The sequence below is a fragment of the Schistocerca serialis genome, unplaced genomic scaffold, assembly GCF_023864345.2.
Source record: "Schistocerca serialis cubense isolate TAMUIC-IGC-003099 unplaced genomic scaffold, iqSchSeri2.2 HiC_scaffold_303, whole genome shotgun sequence".
Classification (NCBI taxonomy): Eukaryota; Metazoa; Arthropoda; class Insecta; order Orthoptera; family Acrididae; genus Schistocerca; species Schistocerca serialis.
In genome coordinates this window covers 185,001-190,000 of record NW_026047871.1, presented here as the reverse complement: position 1 = coordinate 190,000, position 5,000 = coordinate 185,001, and the positions used below count along the sequence as shown (strand labels likewise).

The 5,000-nt window shown below is 62.7% G+C and overlaps 1 pseudogene; it reads right to left on the bottom strand.

Moving 5' to 3' along the window:
- LOC126444849 (large subunit ribosomal RNA) overlaps positions 1–5,000 on the bottom strand; it is a 7,951-nt pseudogene that overhangs the window by 2,307 nt on the left and 644 nt on the right.

The window sequence follows — 5,000 nt, the reverse complement described above, 5'->3', positions numbered from 1 at the left end:
CGCCGCACCGTCAAAGGCAACGTGCAGGCGCGCGGCCCACATCTCTCCAACCTGCGTCGACGATTTGAGGAGGTGGCCCTCCCACATAAGATGCCGCTCCAGCACCTCAATCTCACGCTGCACCTCGTCCCGGCCTGCACCGTCGGGGGCTGGTCCAATCCTCTTCAGCGCCAGGAGACGGGACCGGCGGAGTGTTGGCCCCATCCATCGGCATGATGGGATGCCGAGGCCTCCCTGGGCTACAGGAGCATGGAAGTAGCCCAGGGGAGTGTCCGCCGGAAGGCGGAACCATCTCCTGACGGCGGCCCGGATGGTCACGTCTGCCGCTTTCAACGCACCCACTCGGGTGCGGCTGAGGGCCAGCCCGTGGTACAGGCCTGGGAGAAGTACGTTGGTGAGGGCGTAGAGGCGCTGTTGCGGCTTAAGCGGAGCTCGGGAGATGACGTCCAGCTGCTCCACCAGGTGGCGTCGTGGGTTGAACACGCAGCGACCCGCGGTGGAGAATTGCAGTCCCAGGTACCGGAAGGTTTCACCCACACGTAGGGCGGGCATGGTGGCGTTGCCCGCTTTGAAGGTAACGTCGGCGTCGACCTTCACCTTCTTGTCACGCCCAGACGCGACTAAAGCGAGGGTGAAACACTTCCGGGCGTTGATCTGCAGCCCCAGATGGCCGAGGGCTGCGACGGCTGCGTCGATGAGGGACTGCAATCCCCTCGCGGTCGATGCAAAAAGCAGGACGTCATCTGCGAAGGCCGCAGCGTTGACTCTGCGGCCGAGGATCCGAGCTCCGATGTGGGAGGGAAGTTGACTCAAAACATAGTCCACCGCAAAATTGAAAAGGAGGGGGGAGAGGGGGTCACCCTGACGCACCCCCCTTGCCGGCTGCAGGGGCACGCCCACGTCGGCGCCGCCCGCTATCACTGTCGTGCTACCCTCGTAACACCTTTCGACGTACTCAATAAAGCAATCCGGCAGGCCATGAGCCCTCAGCACGGGGCGGAGGGCAGCATGGTCCACCGAATCGAACGCTTTAGAGACGTCGATCGATGCCACAAAAACAGAGCGACAGGAGCGGACTGCGTCGGTGAGAGCAGTGTCCAAGATGAAGGTGTTTTCCAACATCCCATCCCGGGGGATGAATGCCCGCTGACGTTCGTCCACAGCACATGCACGCATCAGGCGTGACGCGAGAACCTTGTGAAAGGTCCGCGCCAACACCGAGCAGACCGTGATGGGGCGAAAGTCAGCGGGGGATGTTGGTGCAGCCGTTTTGGGGAGAAGTGACGTCCGGGCGCGAAGCAGACGCTCGGGGAGGGCGCGGGCCAGGAGGAAGAGGTTCAAGAGTTTCACCAGGACTTCATGCGGCAGGCGCCGCAGCTCCGCTGGAGTCAGGCCGTCCGGCCCGGCCGCCGATCCCCTGGGCGGCAAGGCAGCAGCGACCTCCTCACGTGTGACCGGCCCCCATAGGCACTCAGGAGCGACAGGCTCCGAGTGCGGGAGAAGGCGGTCACGGATGAAGCCAGCGGTGGAGATCGGCTTCTTCGTGAAGAGGTCCGCCCAGAAGTCCAGCAGACCGGGGATGTCGGGTGGCGGCTGCAGCAGGGTGCCGTCCAGCAAGCCGCGCACGCAACGTGCACGCGACCTGCGGAAGGCGTCCTGTGTCCGCGCGAACTCCCAGCGGCGCCGCTTGCGCTTCTGCAGCGGCGGGGCGGCAGGCGGCCGCTTGGATGATTGGCGCGGCCGCTGTGCCCTGGTGATCGACCTCTCCCCCCTGGACCCGACCGACGCAAGGGCATCCGGGAGCATGCCCAGGATGACATCGGGCGGCGTGCCCCGCCCCAGACCAATGACTCGATCCAGAGCAGAGAAACGCTGGGCGGAAGCAGGTAGCCCCGCCAGATGCTCCCAGATGGCGGCGTCAGTCGGCCCCTCCGGCGGCGGCCCGGTGGAGTCGGCCGCGAAGTCCTCGGCTGCGTCGACGGGCGGCGCAGCGGCCTCGCCCGCGTCAGGCAGCGAGCTCGCTGCTCCCCGGCGGGACGCCGGCTCTTCCCCCCGACCGATCTCAAGCGCCTCCATGAATTGGCGGACAAGCTGCTTGTGGGCAGCTTGCCGCCGTCGGCACTTGATTGCCTCAAGCGTTCGGTCGGGGAACATCCTAATAAGCTCTTGATTAACGAAGAAGAACCGGGCGTCCCTCTCAAGGAACAGTTCGGCCTCTGCCTTGGCGAGCGACAGGACTTCTTCCTCCGTCCACCTCGCGCGATGCCTCTCCGTCACGATCTCAGCGTTGGCGGCCGCAAGGTGTTGGCGGCGGCGATGGACCCCGAGACCGTTCTTCGTGGTAAAAGTGCGGTGGCACTCACTGCAAGCAAAGGGAGCTACACAAACTATCGCATTTTCGTTACGGCCGGTTGGCCGGATAGGTGCTGGGGTAGCTGGGGTGGCACCTTCAGCGGAAGGGCCACCATCTCTTGTTTCTTGTAGGCTGCCCCCAACTATAAAGGGATAATGCGAGGGGGGGCTGGTAACCCCCCCAAGCCCCTGGTGCGGTCTTCCACTCTGCGAAAATCAGCGGGCCCACGAGAAGGGGAGAAGACCGCAGGAGAGGAGAGGCTAAGAGGGCTAGGCCCATGTATTGCGCATCACTCTCCCTGTAACTATAACCCAAGGAAGGCACCTCGCAGCAGCAGCACGACTACATCAAGACCGCACTTCGAAAAGCCAAGTCCGGATGCAGCCACACCGCCGCCACTTGGCCACCTTAAGAGAGTCATAGTTACTCCCGCCGTTTACCCGCGCTTGCTTGAATTTCTTCACGTTGACATTCAGAGCACTGGGCAGAAATCACATTGCGTCAACACCCGCTAGGGCCATCGCAATGCTTTGTTTTAATTAGACAGTCGGATTCCCCCAGTCCGTGCCAGTTCTGAGTTGATCGTTGAATGGCGGCCGAAGAGAATCCGCGCACCCGCGCGCCCCCGGAGGAGCACGCTAAGGCGGACGCGGCCTCGCAGCAAGGAAGATCCGTGGGAGGCCAAGGCACGGGACCGAGCTCGGATCCTGCACGCAGGTTGAAGCACCGGGGCGCGAACGCCGCGCAGGCGCGCGCATCCTGCACCGCCGGCCAGCACGAGGCCGACCAACGGCGAGAGCAGACCACGCCCGCGCTAAACGCCCGCACTTACCGGCACCCCTACGGCACTCACCTCGCCCAGGCCCGGCACGTTAGCGCTGACCCACTTCCCGACCAAGCCCGACACGCCCCGATCCTCAGAGCCAATCCTTATCCCGAAGTTACGGATCCAATTTGCCGACTTCCCTTACCTACATTATTCTATCGACTAGAGGCTCTTCACCTTGGAGACCTGCTGCGGATATGGGTACGAACCGGCACGACACCTCCACGTGGCCCTCTCCCGGATTTTCAAGGTCCGAGGGGAAGATCGGGACACCGCCGCAACTGCGGTGCTCTTCGCGTTCCAAACCCTATCTCCCTGCTAGAGGATTCCAGGGAACTCGAACGCTCATGCAGAAAAGAAAACTCTTCCCCGATCTCCCGACGGCGTCTCCGGGTCCTTTTGGGTTACCCCGACGAGCATCTCTAAAAGAGGGGCCCGACTTGTATCGGTTCCGCTGCCGGGTTCCGGAATAGGAACCGGATTCCCTTTCGCCCAACGGGGGCCAGCACAAAGCGCATCATGCTATGACGGCCCCCATCAACATCGGATTTCTCCTAGGGCTTAGGATCGACTGACTCGTGTGCAACGGCTGTTCACACGAAACCCTTCTCCGCGTCAGCCCTCCAGGGCCTCGCTGGAGTATTTGCTACTACCACCAAGATCTGCACCGACGGCGGCTCCAGGCAGGCTCACGCCCAGACCCTTCTGCGCCCACCGCCGCGACCCTCCTACTCGTCAGGGCTTCGCGGCCGGCCGCAAGGACCGGCCATGACTGCCAGACTGACGGCCGAGTATAGGCACGACGCTTCAGCGCCATCCATTTTCAGGGCTAGTTGCTTCGGCAGGTGAGTTGTTACACACTCCTTAGCGGATTCCGACTTCCATGGCCACCGTCCTGCTGTCTTAAGCAACCAACGCCTTTCATGGTTTCCCATGAGCGTCGATTCGGGCGCCTTAACTCGGCGTTTGGTTCATCCCACAGCGCCAGTTCTGCTTACCAAAAGTGGCCCACTTGGCACTCCGATCCGAGTCGTTTGCTCGCGGCTTCAGCATATCAAGCAAGCCGGAGATCTCACCCATTTAAAGTTTGAGAATAGGTTGAGGTCGTTTCGGCCCCAAGGCCTCTAATCATTCGCTTTACCGGATGAGACTCGTACGAGCACCAGCTATCCTGAGGGAAACTTCGGAGGGAACCAGCTACTAGATGGTTCGATTAGTCTTTCGCCCCTATACCCAGCTCCGACGATCGATTTGCACGTCAGAATCGCTACGGACCTCCATCAGGGTTTCCCCTGACTTCGTCCTGGCCAGGCATAGTTCACCATCTTTCGGGTCCCAACGTGTACGCTCTAGGTGCGCCTCACCTCGCAATGAGGACGAGACGCCCCGGGAGTGCGGAGGCCGCCGCCCCGTGAAGGGCGGGGAAGCCCCATCCTCCCTCGGCCCGCGCAAGGCGAGACCTTCACTTTCATTACGCCTTTAGGTTTCGTACAGCCCAATGACTCGCGCACATGTTAGACTCCTTGGTCCGTGTTTCAAGACGGGTCGTGAAATTGTCCAAAGCTGAAGCGCCGCTGACGGGAGCGATTATTCCGCCCGAGAGCATCCCGAGCCAACAGCGGCGCGGGTCCGGGGCCGGGCCAGGTAGGTCCGTCATCCGGGAAGAACCGCGCGCGCTTGCCGGGAGCCCGAGCGCCCAAAGGGGCGAATCGACTCCTCCAGATATACCGCCGGGCAGCCAGCCAGGACACCGGGGCTCTGCCCAACAGACGCGAACCGAGGCCCGCGGAAGGACAGGCTGCGCACCCGGGCCGTAGGCCG